The sequence below is a fragment of the Pinus tabuliformis genome, chromosome 2_2, assembly GCF_031772625.1.
Source record: "Pinus tabuliformis cultivar Carrire ecotype Pingquan chromosome 2_2, CPIR1, whole genome shotgun sequence".
NCBI lineage: Eukaryota > Viridiplantae > Streptophyta > Pinopsida > Pinales > Pinaceae > Pinus > Pinus tabuliformis.
Genome location: NC_142300.1, coordinates 407,792,552 through 407,808,962, shown reverse-complemented (window position 1 = coordinate 407,808,962; position 16,411 = coordinate 407,792,552). Strand labels below are relative to the sequence as shown.

The following is a 16,411-nucleotide window of genomic DNA, read 5'->3' as shown; positions in this document are numbered from 1 at the left end:
GGGTAACAGATGCATATATTCGGGTTGTGTACGGTCAAATTAAATGAAAGTCCCTAAGTTTACCACTGTTCCCAAGGTCCCGGAGGGGCTTGCGCTTCCTAGTGCAAGGATTGTGCACATATATACCTCTTCCTGGACTATATACCCGCCCGCCGGGAGTAGGTAAACCAAGGTCCCGGAGGGGCTTGCGCTTCCTAGTGCAAGGAATAAGTAGCTCCAGAGCTATAGTACGTCGTTAAGATTGGTTCCGGGTATGGGTGAGAAGCAAGTCGATGGGGACATATATAAGTGGGCGGTCAAAGAAGAAGGTTTGTGGAAAGGATGCGACCGATTAAGTTAGATTTGGATTGTGGAAGTGTGGCGAGACTTTATAGGCTTGGCTCAAATAATATCCGGTCCTTCCATGGGTGCATCGTCTGCCCTACCTCTCTTCATTCGCTCAGGGCTTTCATTCATGACCATCGCATGCGGCTCTCCCTCCCCCGGATCAACAGGGGTGAGCTTGCAACCTCGACTCCATAATATCATCCCCCCCTACCCCCCCTTCCTCCCCAGTTCTCTGGGCCTCATGATTCTGTGAGAAATTCATTGGCTCTTGCTCTACATTATATATGTCATTTCGATCAAGTTTCGGCACGGCGAAGCGCTTGAGCTCTAGGAACTTTGGGAGAAGCGCTCTCTCGGCGAAACAGCACTCCGTTAGAGCTAATTCCCTCCTAAGTGAGGGTCAGGATGGTCACTTTCTTTCCACCAGATAGAGAAACTAATATCAACTTCGAAATAAAGAAGGGACGGAGTCACTCACTATTCATATGGTGAGGGTGCGTAAGCACACTCGACTGTCCAGGAGAGGGTTTCTCTATCGTTTTTTCGGTATGCCTCTAGGGAAACGGGCCCCTAGATGGTGAGATTTTCATCTGAACGAACAATGAGAGCAAAAGACAACCAATTCTGGCAGATAACTATATTTCCAATGTCGGAGCGTGTTATGAAAGAATTGAATTGGACGCGCAAGGTATCCCTGGCGACGGACAAGAAACATTTTCCCGATGTCCACGGGTTTGCATTGGTCGAGGGCTTCACCCTCCGTAAGACGGATAAGGGTTTCGAGAGTATAGTTTATAACGGGGCCCTCAAAATTCATGGGCATACCAAACGCCGCCGCCTACGAGAGAGAATCCGAGCTGTTGTCGCCTCGTCCGTCCAGGTCGAGGTTAGGGGGATAGCGGGGTGGGACCGCTTGTGTAAAAGAATCTTATCCGAGAGCATCGAGCACGCCTTTCAGAGAGGTAATATTGATGCGGAAGTATTTGAGCAAGATGCCGCAGAATATGACTTCATCGTGGGGAAATTCTTGAAAAACCCGGATCGGCAGCGCCGGCGGTTGGAAACTTATATGGAAGTGAAAAGAGGGGCGAGAAGAAGGAATAGGGGTGTCACGAAACTTGAGGGACCACGGGACGGAAGGAAGCCGCAGAGACCGTGGGACGGAAGGAAGCCGCCTGGTTACAAGCCGGACGGAAGGAAGCCGCCTGGTTACAAGCCGGACGGAAGGAAGCCACCTGATTACAAGCCCCCGTGCCTCTGTACCTCCCCTTCTTTTCTATCCCTGTCTGTCTTCCCATCGATCCATCGAAGATGCGTTCCCTCACTCAATTGCTCTCCCTAAGGTCTAAGCGCGTCCCAAGTAAGCATGATTTCAGGCAATGTCAAAGCCCGTCCTGCCCTGCTATCTATCTTTCGAATGCCCTTGCCTCTAAGTTTCAGTAATATGGGTACGTCCTTCCATCCTTCCAAGATCAGGGGTATGGCTGGAGTTCATTTTATGTGTTCATCATTAATAAACATAAACTATTAATTTAGTAGTTTTAGACTGGTTTTATGTTTTCATTATTAATCAACATAAATTAATTAGTATGATTTTGCAACTAAATTAAAAAAAAATGGCATACAATGTACATGTTCATATAATATGAAAACGCAAAGTTACATATGTTAATTACAATACTAAGTAATATCAAGTGAAACTATAAATAATTCCAACCACATAAATTATATTATATAAAATGTCAAGTATTACAATATGAGTTTCCAACTTAATATTGGTTGGAGTACAATTTACACATGAAATATTGTTTCATCGCTTCAAAACATTATCATTGTGTTGCCAAGGCATTTCAAGTGAATTCACCAACTCTGAAGATTTGACCATTAGTATTTATGTGTGTGTTGTGTGGGATATTGGCTCTATGGGTACCACTAGACCAGTTCTCTTCTCTCTCTTTAATTTGTGTTTTGTCGCTCTAGTGTTATTGTTCTCCTCTTTCTTCAATTCTTGCTTCTTACCATCAATATTGAGTTCATTTCCTTAAAAAAAAAAAAAAACAGATACAATGCAAAGTATAAGACATGAAAGTCGATGAACATTGGAATATAAACTAAAGTAGACTATAAAAGATTTATACGATATATACCTCAACATCAATGATATTGTTAATGTCATTTTTCCCCATAAAAGCAAGAAACTCGAACAAGTTTTCTATGGTTGGGAAATAGTGGCCAATATGTTGCTAGATGACCTATATAAACAAACAAAATAAAACGTCACCATAAAATAAATTTTGTACCTATGATGTTCTCAGTGTACAACATTTGTTCATGAAATGTTATCTTAAGCTAAAGTAATAAATTCAAATAAATGCACACATTTCTATCCCAATATTTTGAATTCCCATGCTTATGGTACATTGCAATTTTGATTTTATCTAACATAATTAAACACATCAGAGCTAGCAATTTCTATTAAGAATGTTTCATGCTTCACTCTTGTAGTTGTATCACTTCCTCTAGTTATCTTTAAGAAGCAGTGACACTTCAACAATAAAATAGGTATGTAGAAATCTAATGGGTGGAACAAAGTATTGTTGACACAAGATTACAACAATAAACTAGAAAATAATAATACAAAACTTTGTACATTGCGATACTAACCGGGAATATAGATTCAACATAGTAATATTCAATTGTCAGCATACCATTCTGGGAGAAAAGGAATCCAGTTCCCAAAAGCAAAGAAATTATACATGCCCCTTGTTTTCCCTGTAATTAATTGAGCGAGATTAGCACATGCAATTTCCATTTAGAATCTCTGAAATGATTATATAAATATTCAAAGCAAACATAATGTTACTCATTCTATTTTCTCTAATGTAGACAAAACTGAATATGCTAACATGTTTTTGAGCTGGAGAGTTATGTAATTCATTGTGTCCAAAATCATTTCTTATTGTCATGGCTGTTTTTTTTAATGATCATGCAATGTGCCTATATAATATTTTATAAAAAAATATACTTTTCAAAATATATTCCATCTTTCTAATTCAAAGCTAAATTTCCTTCCAATTTATGGAGTTCAAACAAACCAAAATCTTTTTCCTTTAAAAATTCACTTTTGTAATATATTACTAAATGAGGAGCTACGTAATAAATTTATTAGTGTTTGAATACTAATAAATCAGAAATACATGCAAGAGATAACACCACTATGTCCTAGGCATGCCAAGTCTTTATCCTCTTGGTTGGAAATATTACTTCATGAAAACAACATATTTGATAGAGAACTTTTCTAAAACTAACCAATGCCAGTGTATCCAACAACAACGACATTTCTAATGGCATGCCCTCAAAATTAGTGGAATTATCAAACAGTGTCATGCACTTCCCTATACACACTCCTCTTTCTTCGTGTCTTCATAGCAAGCCCTCAAGTTCGATACTCTTGCAAGTACTGCTACAAGTTCTAGCTCTAAAGGCACTGAAATTTCAAATAGATGAATGTGTTTTATCTTGGTTATAAATGATAGACAAAGTGATGGAAGCATCATGGAAAAATGGATGAAATTTGTGGTCATCAATTGGAAAATGAATTGATTACTCTCAATCCTAGTAATTTTGATACTACTTAAGATTTCATTTCCATGTTCTATCTCTATGGCCTTAATTAAAAGATTGTAAAATTGAGAAAAGTGATGAACAAGTCACTTTGGCAGTCCTCTCTAAGTTAGGCAAGTTTTATTCAGTGTTTTTTTCCAAATTTATATTGAACTCAAGATGCCTTGGGCCAAGATTTCGTGACTCTTCCTCCTTTTGATGCTTTTATTGAAAAAATACTTGCAAGTAGGATAAACTCATCGAAATGGGTGCTCATGTCTGTGGAATTTTTATAGCTATCTCACCTTTAAATTCAAGGATAAAACATAAAAGGGAATCTAAGGGAAACAAGTGAAAAGTACAAAGGAGTGTTAACTTTTCAAATCCCTCACTGAAACAAGATTTTAAAGGAAAGAATAGACCTCTTTAATGTGATTTTTATTGAAAGGTAATTCAAAATCTTATTTTTAGAAATCGGTTGTCTTCGCTTCATAAATGAAGAAACACAATTTAATTGTCAATCTATCTTCTTTTGGAAATCATACAAGAAATTCTAAACCGATCTCTGTTGTTGCAAGTTTCTTCTTACCTAAATGGATAATTGATTATGGAGGAACCCATCACATGGCTGCACCTAAGAATTTGTTTTCTTCCATTAATTCATGCCATACATAGAATATCTTTATGGGAAATGGGCCTATATAATATTTTATCAAAAGACATGTTTTTCAAAATATATTCTATTTTTTTAATTCAAAGCTAAATTTCCTTCGAGTTTATGGTGTTCAAACAGACAGAAATTGTTTTCCTTTAAAAAGTCATTGTTGTAATATATTACTAAACAAGAAACTACCTAATGAAGTTATAAGTGGTGTAATACTAATAAATCACAAATACATGAAAGAAATAACACCACTATGTACTAGGCATGCCATGTCTTTATCGTCTTGGTTGAAAATATTACTTCATGAAAACAACATATTTGAAAGATAACTTTTTTGACACTAACCAATGCCAGTGTATCCAACAAAAATGACATTTCTATTGGCATGCCCTCAAAATGTGTGGACGTATAAACCATATGTCCTGCACATCCCTATACACACTCCTCTTTCTTTTTGTCTTCAAAGGAAGCCCTCAAGTTTGATACTCTTGCAAGTAATGCTACAAAGTTCTAGCTCTAAAGGCACTCAGATTTCAAATAGATGAATGCACTGTATCTTGGTTCTAAATGATAGACATAGGGATGGAAGCATCTTGGAAAAATGGATGCAATTTGTGGTCATCAATTGGAAAATGAATTAATTTCTCTCAATCCTAGTAATTTTGATACTACTTAAGATTACATTTCCAAGTTCTATCTCTCTGGCCTCAATTAAAGATTGTAAAATTCAGAAAAGTGATGAACAACTCATTTTGGCAGTGCTATATAAGTTAGGTGAGTTTTATTCATTGTTTGTTTCCACATTTATATTTAACTCAAGATGCCTTGGGCCAAGCTTCTATGATTCTACCTTCTTTTGATGCTTTTATTGAACAACTACTTGCGATCAGGATAAACTCATCGAAATGGGTGCTCTTGGCTATGGAATTTTTATAGCTATCTCACCTTCAAAATCAAGGATACAACATAAAAAGGCATCTAAGGGAAACAAATGAAAAGTACAAAGGAGTGTTAACTTTTCAAATCCCTCATTGAAACAAGATTTTAAAGGAAATAATAGACCTCATAAATGTGCTTTTTATGGAAAGGTAATTCAAAATCTCGTTTCTAGAAATTGGTTTCCTTCGCTTCGAAAATGAAGAAACATGATTTAATTGTCAATCTATCTTCTTTTGGAAATCATACTAGAAATGCTAAACTGATCTCTGTTATTGCAGTTTCTTCTTACCTAAATGGATAATTGATTATGGAGCAACCCATCACATGGCTGCACCTAATAATTTGTTTTCTTCCATTAATTCATGTAATACAGAGCATATCTTTATGGGAAACTCTTCATGTTTACTTCTTCAAGGGAAATGTTCCATTGAGATGATACATGACATGATCAACAATGTTCTATATGTTTCTAGTCTTTCAACTAATTTTCTCTCAATTTATCAAATTGCAATTTTTTTTTCAAGGAAAAAAATCTTGTTTACTCTTTATTTTTGTTTCATGAAATTGAGCACCCTTCACAAATTGTTACCATAGAGAAAGTGGATCACCATGCACACTTGAACTTATTTTCTCATTTTGTAGTGGAGCCTCCTATCAATGTATTAGTTGGTCACTCAAATGAGTTAACTAAATTATGACATGAGATTTGTTCACTTAAACTCTTTCTTTGATTATCAAATATGTAAACTTTGGTCACTAATCATATGTTTATTTCTCTTTTTCATGGTGTTTGTACTAGGTGTGTTCTTGGCAAGAATCCTGAAGGTAATTTTGTTAAGGACAAATCTTGAAGAGCTTATAAAGGTCTTAAACTTGTTCACAATGATGTTTCAGGTCTTATTCCTACCTTGTCATTTCAAAAGGCCCGTTATCTTCTTACATCCATTGATGAAAACTCCAAACAAACTTGGGTCTAATTTTTAAAGAACAAAAGTGAGGCTTTTGACACTTTTCTTGAAGCAATCTAGAAATGTTTATCAAATGTTTGTAGAGAGTTAGAGACATAATGGTATTGAATATGTCAACCTCAAATTTGAAGACTATTATGCATTGATTTTATTCAATTGCAACATATGGTGCTCTATTGTCCACAACAAAATGATCCCCCCTTATCTTTTTCAATTGTTATAAGCATTTTGTACATGGGTACCTATCATGGCCATGTAGCGATGACCCATTTTTTGAATTTAGCCTACTTTTTAATACTCACCTAAGTTTCACTTAAGGGGTTTGTTAGTGTACAAACAATTGTAAGTTAACTTGGGTAAATAATTAAATACTTGTATGCTTTCCAACTATCCTTCTTAAATGCTGGACTCCTCCCAGGTTGCTATAAATAGAGGGCTTCCCCTTGTATTTGTCAGCATCAAATCTAATAGATGAAGTAATTATCTTGCTCCTTGTATTAGCTTTGAATCTATGTTAATATTTTTCTGTTTTATTGTCTGTATCGAGTTTGACCATGTTATGATCTTACTGTATTTGGTTTGATTCCACATTAGTGGAGGCTACTGCACTTTTAGGTTTTTAGATTTCTCTATTTGTCTGACATTACTTTTTGCATAAATTCTAGGAAATATTTGGAGTAGGTTAGTAGGTGCTAACCTGAGCCCTCTGAGACAATTCAACATTTCTCTTCTATTTTGGCTAAAGTCGTTCCATTTTTTAAACTCTCTATTAGGCTTTCCACTAGAGATTCACCAACCGATACATGGAATTCAAGGAAAATTACAGAGAATATTGATAATGAAGTGGGTGTTATACAGGGCAAAAATGGAAGGAATCTAATATTTAGTTTTTGGTAATTCCACTCTACCTGCATTGGTAGCAGCAATGCTTATCCTCAACTTTATTAGCTGGTTACTTGAATTGGTAATATTTTAGTTGCTGCATCCATCTTCCTCTTTTTTGGATTTGGATCCCCATTCATATTTTATTGTCTTCGAAGTTATGAGGTTTAGAATCATGCCATTCAATCTTAAGACCCTGAGTATGCAAGTCAATCTTTGAGTTTTTGTTTGCAGTCAAAACTTACAGGTTTTCTTAAAACTCATGCTCCTGATGTTCGTGTCTGAAATTCAATACTCAGGCACAGAAACCTTGTCTTTTAGATCTAAGACTTTCTGAAGAAGAATTACCAATTGGGTTCTCTCCTATTTTGCAACCATTACTCTCAGGGAAGTATTTCACTGGTGGAAATGAATGAGAAAGAGACCTCTCTCTAACCACACACCCACTTTTTTCAATTTGAATGCTTTCATATCCTTGCCATATCAGCCCCCTTATTTGTAAAAATGCCAGTCACCTTAAGCAAATGCCTGGTGGGTGAGAATACAATCCTATCAAATAAATTGTTTTCCCATCAAGTAGTGCCTTTAGTTTCCTAATGTGAATGGACTATGTGCTACTATTAACAACATTGTCTATGAGCCTAAGGTGAGCTTTCAATCCCCATAGAATTTTTCCATGACTAAGTCGAGAGTTTTCTTTTGTTTTCTTGTTTAATTAATTTCTAGAGATAACATTTTCATTGTGTCATTAGTGTTTATTAGAAGTTTTGTAATTTGAGGTGATAACAAGGCCTCTCTGGATTTGTTCTTCCAGGGTTATTTATATCCACTCCATATTCATCATGTCTCATTACAACATTTTTAACAATATTTTTTGTATGATTTAAGATTTTTGTTATCAGATTCCTCAGTACAGTGGTATCATATTGTGCGGGTAGTGGGTGTACTGTAGAGGCTGTTATCAGTAAATTTGTAACTTGTAAGTTTTAAACAGAGTTGGATGTGTAAGCTTTAGATTGTTTATTCGTACCCTTATGAAAACGTCTCCTTTGATTGCTGCATTTTGTGGTGTAGAATTCAAGAACATGCTTTTCTAAAAGTATTATGTTGGCACACATTTTTATTGATTTTAATTTTAAATTTAACATGCGGTGTGTGACATTTGCTTTCAGTCTTTTTCTTACACTAAAATACGTTTATGTTATGACATAAATTGAAGAATGTAAGTCTAGATTTACTTCTTGAAGATAGTTGTTTTGCACATGCCTATCTGGATGGTTGTTGTGAGCTATAATGTAAAGTTTCTTTTACTTTGGGTACTTCATTAGGATTTGTACCATGGAGAACATATCTGAAAGAAAAGTATTGGTATTATTTGTATAATTTTATTTTTTCCTTCATTTTCTTTGCTCTTTTCCTTTATCTTTGAATAGGGATCTTAAAAATTTACCTCTATCTTGAATGTTTAGTCTCATTCTCTTTCGAAGTCCACTAATTTTGTTAATGCCTCTCTCTAAGTTTAATGGGCCTTTTAAAGTTATCTTTTTCTTTGATTTAAAGCAGTCAAGGAAAATTGTTTAGTTCATGAGTGTGCAAATTTTTTCATAGGACTATTTTCTTATGGATGCTAGTAACTTAATTTTGTTATGATAATTCGATTATCAGGTTGGAAAATGCCTCCGACATCTCAAAAAGAATCCTCAAGAAAGTATTTGTGTTATCCGCTGGCTTACTTGATTCTTGGAAGAAGGCTGTGACAATAGAAACTCTTGCTAACAATGGAAACAAAGCTACAAAGTTAGAAGATAAGCAGTCCAAGACTATTAAATTGGAGATCAATGCTGTTAAGCGAGAGTCTATAAATGTTGAGAAGAAACCCAAGGAAGAAGAAGCATCTATCAGCAATAATAAGATATCGTCCTCTTCAAATGGCCCTCCAAAGCTGACAAGTATGATTAGGTGTATTAACATAGTACGATACATGATTTGTGAGCTTCTTCATGAGGTTTTTTCCAAAGTAGGTAACGAAGCCAAGGGTGACAACCTGGTGAGAGTAAATGCATGTGATTGAGTACGAGTTGCAGTTTCTGTCGAGACATTGATGTTTGAAAAGTTAGGGTTGTCTATTGGAGCCCAAAGATTGAAATATAGGTCCATCATGTTCAACTTGGAAGATGAAAACAATTCAGATTTGAGAAGGAGAGTTCTTCTTGGGGAAATTAAGCCAGAGAAACTTATTGTCATGACAATGGAAGAAATGGCTAGTGATCAAAGAAAGCTCGAGAACAAACAGATCAAAGACAAGGCACTTTTTGAGTGTGAGTGTGGGATAAAGCTTAAAGCTATAACAGATTAATTCAAGTGTGGTAAATGTGGCTAGCGGAAGTGTACTTACTATCAGTTCCAAAGAAGAAGTGAAGATGAACCTATGACTACATTTGTCACATGTGTAAAATATAATAACCATTGGAAGTTTTGCTAATTTCAAGCCAGACTGGAAGCTTGGTAGGTAGGGCAGAATTAGGTTAGTGAGATCTAGAGATTCATTGCCTACCCTTTGCTGGTTAAAACTCTTAATGGCACCCTTGATTGAAAATTGATATTTGTTACATATTTACTTGACAGTAGGTATAAATGATTAGTTAGGTTTGTCAAGATCTTTGCAATAATTGCATGTCATGGTGTAAAGTTAGACAATGGATTCTTAAGAAAGTAAACACAATTAACTGTAACATTCTAAGGAAAAGTACCGAATTATATTTTTTCTATTCATTTTATATGAATGAAAACGGTATTTCATCCATGTTGGTAATCAAAATAATTGTTGTGTATGCATTAGATGCCCTTCCTGATAGTTTAGCGTCATTGAATAAAAGACCTGTAAGTGTTTTGAGCCTTAGGTTCAGTTGTTACAATTATCATGGATTTGATATTCACATTTAGTTTGAAATTGATAACTGCACAATTTTTATAGATCCCATTAAACATGAGAACATTGAATATCAAAGCTTCTAGGGTGTAGTTTTATTTAATATTAAAATTGAAGAGAGACATCAACTAGAGACCTTGAAACAACAAGTAGTTCATTTGTATTTTTTCTCAGGGTTAACCTTCACATACAAAAATAAATTCTTAATCAGATTGGTTAGATGATTGACGTGGAGAGTAAGACCGCTTTATGATTATGTGTAACACAACTGAAACAAAAGGTGAAACATAAAGACCCACTTAGTCAACAATAATTTGGAGAGAAAAATATTTCAAAGGAATCCTCTTTAAAGATTGTTGAATTCTTGCAGCTTTCTCCTCAAAATGTGCTTCATCGACACAACAAATTCTCATGTGAATAATTACTCATCGATCATTTGGTTGTAATGTAGGATTATATCTACTCATTAACGTTTCCTGTTTTCATTGGCTTCAAATTCAGCCCTATAGCACCACACAAAAGGAAATCATATTAAAATAGAACATTAATGACACGTAAGGAATGTGATCTCAACTACGTTAGGGATGTCCCAAGGGTAAATACATTTTTGAAAGGAATCAACAAGTGCTTTGTAAGCTGAGTTTGCAATTTTTGTAGCAACCAGAGTCCCTACCTATTCTCTTGGATATGAATGATCCAAGCTACTCCCAGACTCCCTCCTGTTTGAGGAATTACATGCTACTCAAGAGTTTGTGTTCCCAAACTGAATGAGAAATTTTCAAAAACCATCTCTCACCACCCCATCATAGCAAATTTTGATTACTGCTGTTGGGTCGACTACTGTTCCTGCGCCTTGATTTTGATCAGGGACTGGAACTAGTAGCGTATAAGCTAACCCACTATCTGGACTAGGTATACTAAGCACCAATAGATGCATATACCACAAATCGAGATTGATACCCCAAATCATAAGGGACAAAGGCAGGAGTTTCACCAGCGAAGGCATAAGCATATTCAGTTGCATTTTACCCAGTCCCAGTTTATGTTTATCCAATTGATCGAGTTTAACCAAAACCATGGAAAACCCCCCCTCCTTGGGCCTGATGTAAACCCCAACTAACCGGAATCCCATCCAAAAAAACGTTCATAATGATACTATGAGTGCTCTAGGAAGAGATAGAATGAATAAATGCCTCAAAGGCATTTAATTGAAAAGCATAGGATGATTTAACAATTCCACAAACTTAAGGAAAATCATATTTCTTATGTAGCTGCAAAGGATGAGAAACATTAAATGGAAGATGTGAATTTTTTTTTTAAGCCAATCTCTAGGAAACGTTTTCCTCCCTTGAAGCATATGAAGCCGTAAGAAGGCAAGTTTTTCAACCACTTTGTTAGTAGATCTTGCATTTTCACTGTTAACCATCAGAAAAAAGGAACTTGAAGAAGAAATAGCCTTGGTAACATGTTCCCACACTCCAAGTAGATTCTTATCCACTTGGAAAATGATGGAATTATCATATCTTCCTCCCCTCACATTCTTCATAAGCCTAGAAATTTTAGTAAGTTCATTTCCTATATCTTCTGTAAACATCTTTCATTGAGAAACACAATGAGAAAGAACCAAATCATCCAAACCTTCACTAACACCATCAAAGGATAAAAAAAATGTTCAACTGAATTCAAACACTTCACTGTCGCTCATGAACATTTAAACTTAACAATTGCATTAAAGAATTTAGTCAAAGAACTCAACAATTGGGTTTTATCACCATTCAATAATATTATTTCACTATTTCTTATGAGAAGCCCATTCATCTTACTGTTCAATTCCAGAGGTAAACCCATATGAAGAAGTTGGCTAGCTATCCAAAAATTCCCTCCATCATTCACTTTAGTGACTAATCGTTCATGAAATGTTTTAGAAGTATACATTCATAGTTGATTCAGTGTGGTTTTATCCAGCATAGATTTTCTAGATAGAAGCTTGGAAGCCAACAATGTATCTACTATCAACACTCAGTGTTTTTTGCCTCTCCATAATGGGAACTAAACGATTTTTGATCCACACATAGAAGCTGAGAAATCTTAGCTTAAGATTTAAAAGATTGGGGAGAAAAACATGAATGCCAACCCCATCAAAATTTGCACCAAGTGGCCAACATATGAGAGGGTTAATCATCATTGTAAAGCCCAGACTTATGTATGCATTTAATGCCTCCAAGGAATTTTTGTGGACACTTTGAGGATGATTAATCAAAACAAAATCCCCATCATGAAGTCCACGGTTAATCACTTCATCGATTTCAAATTTCTTCATTGTATTTCCAAATGAATTTGGACAAAACTTACCTCCTTAGTCAAGATAGGTTCTACATTGTCCCTTTTGTACAATCTTTTGCAAATGTTCCTCTCATGGCTATTTCTATAGATATACCAATTTCAACTATCCTTCTATGTGCATTTCCAATTACAACACATTGAGATGATATATTACAACTCTTAAATACTAAACAGTTAACAATAAATCTCAAAGGGACTCACCTATAATAGTTGTTGAGATACAAGGACAATAATAAAAATGTTGTACCTTTCTAACATTATAAAGCTTCCACCTTGTCCATGTACTTTTTTCAAACCATGAAAGGAATATAATGCAGATAGAGGAAGGAATAATCTAATTTACATAGAAGGGAACCCATATTCATTTCAAGAAGCCTCAATGGTATCTTGGAGGTACATCCTTGAAGAATATAACATCATCTTGAATCCAATACTTTCTCACTACATCATAAAGGAACTCACCTAAAACAGTTTTTTTCCTGTGGAAAAAGTTGTAATTTTCATTATAGGAGAAAATTACATTTTGTATATGCAGGGCATTACTTGAGTGAGGCATTTCCTATTCAAAATATAGAAATACTTTTGTGCATTCCTCCACACAGGGAGTATATGAGAATGAACAAAAAAAGAGAGCTATCTAGTCTCTTCGTAGAGAGGGTATGATATTATAAAAGTTTTGATAAATATTTACAATATAAGCAAAAAAGATGATATAAAAAAATCATGTCCCTTGCAATGATGCTTCAGAAATATTCAGACTCTATGAAGGGTCTGTGATAGTGTTGATAGGCAGCACCACCTTGTTCCTCACATATCATCCATATGTCGTCATCCCTGAGCGCTGCTTCTTTGGATAAGTGGTCAGCAATGGAGTTCCGCTCCCTGTAAATATGATGACAAGTGAAAGAGTCAAAAGACATGATGAGTCTATGAATCTCATCCAGAATATGCTTCAATGTATATGCATTGCAGATGTGTTTTTTGTTGATCCAGTTAATAACTAGTTTTGAGTCACCATATAATTGCAGATTTGTGCATTGTTTATATAAAGCGTATTGGACGAGATATTTAGCAGTTAAAAGCTCGACATAGTTATTTGTTCCTCTACCCAAACCCATTTGGATTTTATAGGTATGTGTTGCTGATAAGTGCAGTACTACTCCACCTCCACAACCTGATTCCTGAGCTGATCCATCAAAGTAGGCCCATGGTATGGAGAAGTTGATGATCTCTGTCTCTATATTTTTGTGCTATTTTTGTGTGGTATCTTCAGGAATTGTATGATACTCCGCTAAGGTTCTGTTCAGGATGGAGGGCCAATAGGGGGACTTTTGCTGAAAAATAATTTGATTCCTAGCTATCCATAGTGCCCAGCAGATGAGCAGAGGTATATTCCTTTCCTTGCTAGTGGTATCATTCCACCAATTATTCCATGCATCCTTTAAGTTGTTGTCATGCCATCGACAGTGAATGGAGAGCGCTGAGAGATATCCATTCCATAGCTCTTGCGATATAGGGCAATCCAGAAAGAGGTGTTCTGTGTCTTCATTGTTGTTTTTGCAAAGGTGGCACCAAAATGGCCCTGAGAAAGATCGTTTCATTAGGTTTGCTCCCGTCGGGACCTTGTTGTTCAGTATAGACCATAGAAGCAACTTCATTCTTGGGGCTGCTTTTAACTTCCATAAAAGGTTCCACCAAGGCTCAGGGGCTAGTGGCTTGAGGGGATCCATTAGAACTAGATATCCGATCTTGGGGGCATAATATCCATGTTTGGAAAAGGCCCAAATGAGCTCATCATCTCCTTCTGAGATCCTGATATGGGCCTCTGTTAGTGCAGATATGTAGTCTTTCTAGTCTTGTTGCCAGGGCGGGGGAATATTTAGAGCTAATCCAGATTTCTAGGCCTGTTGTGTCAGAGAGGATCGACCGTTGTCCGCTATATGGCATATATGAGTTATACCTTGTTCTGTTAGATGTGTTCTCAGCTCTTCGAGGAGTCTGTGAGCATTGCCACAACCTATCCAGGGGTCTTCTCCTATGCACACCAGGGAACTAGATCGATTCTCCAGGTCAATCCATTTCTTATCAAGTCCATAGCTTTTGTAACTGCCTTCTAGATAATTGATATGTTCCCGCTAGAATGGTGTCCTTGTCTAATCTAATCAAGTGGGTTTGAGCGGTTGATGTATTTTGAAGTGATGACCTTCATCCAAAGGTTGCAGTTATTGATTAGCTACCAATCCAACTTTGCTACAAGTGCTTTGGAAAATGTGTCCAGTCTCTTGATCCCCCAACCACCCCATCTTTTAGGCATTGCCAGAGATTCCCATCTTGTCCAGGAAAAAAACTTCCATGTCTGTTTCCCCTTCCATAGAAAGCGATAGCAGAAATTTTTGCAACCTATCCATAATGCCCCTAGCAATCTAGGCTAAGGTCATCCAATATACAGGAATTTGTTCTAAAGCATCTTTGATCAGTACCAACCTGCCTGCTCTGGATAGGTATTTATGTTACCATATATTCAAGCATTTTTCTACCTTAGTAATGAGCCAGATCCAATCTACAATTTTGTAACCAAAAGGCTTCAGTCGATAGCCAAGGTATCTCAGGCCTTCCTCTATAGGATGGGAAATAAAGGGGAATCTCCTTAGGGCGAATTGTAATTCATTTTGGGAGCACCCAGATGCTGTTATAGTGGATTTGGATTCGTTCAGTATCATCCCCGTGGCCATTTGAAAGGTACCAATGGCTTGATGGAGAGCAGTGAGATCACCAAGGCCACCATTGAGGAATATGAGCACATCATCCACAAAGAGAAAATGAGTCAATATAGTCATGTCAGTGATTTTGATACCCCTGATTCTCCCCTGTCTATGTTCTTCTCCTATAAGTCTGCTTAGGCCCTCCATGATGAGAAGGAACAGTAGTGGGGATAGGGGGAATCCCTGCTTGAGTCCCCTCTCAGCATGAAAGAAGGGGGAAGTCGATCCATTTATGAGAACACTGTAAGGAACATTGGTTATACAGCTCATGATCCACTTAATGAAAGTAAAAGGAAATCCCAGTTGAGTTAATAGGATTCAGAGGTATAGCCAGTTGACTTTATCAAAGGCTTTGGATAGGTCTATCTTCAAAATCATTCCTTTTAGTTTCCTAAGCTGTACAAAATGAAGGAGTTCTTGAGTAGTACCAATTGCCTCATGAATATGCCTATTATGTAGAAAGGCAAACTGTTCATGGGATATGTGGAGGGACAGGATTGGCTTTAATCTTGGCTATAATTTTGTATATGCAGTTGCATAAGGATATAAGCCTGAAGTCATCAAAGGAGGAGGGCTTATTAGCTTTGGGGATGAGAGCAATGAAAGTGGATTTTAGGCCTCCCAGTATCCTTCCACTCCTTCTGCTTTCCTCTATGATTCACAGGAGGTCTGTTCCTAAAACCTTGAAGAAGGCGATGTAAAATTCTACTGTCCATCCATCCGGCCCCAGACTTTTGTCCTTTTTTAGCCACTTCAGAGTATCTTCAAGCTCTTCTAGTGTGACTTCTCGTGAGAGTTCCTGTTCTGCCTCCTAATCTACATAGCCGGGAAAGAGCTGCACAATACGCATTACTTCAGCCAGGGTAGCATTGGGTGGAGCTTTGTAGATATTTTGAAAGTGTGAACATGCTAGTGCTGCCAGCTCTCGGAAGGATTGTACTGATCGTCCCTGGGTATCTTTGAGCTCCCATATTGTGTTAATGGCCTTCCTCCC

The 16,411-nt window shown here is 36.6% G+C and overlaps 1 pseudogene; it reads left to right on the top strand.

Moving 5' to 3' along the window:
• Window positions 1–928: 928 nt before the first annotated feature.
• Window positions 929–9,865, top strand: LOC149193015 (transcription elongation factor TFIIS pseudogene; annotated as a pseudogene).
• The last annotated feature ends 6,546 nt before the right edge of the window (window positions 9,866–16,411 follow it).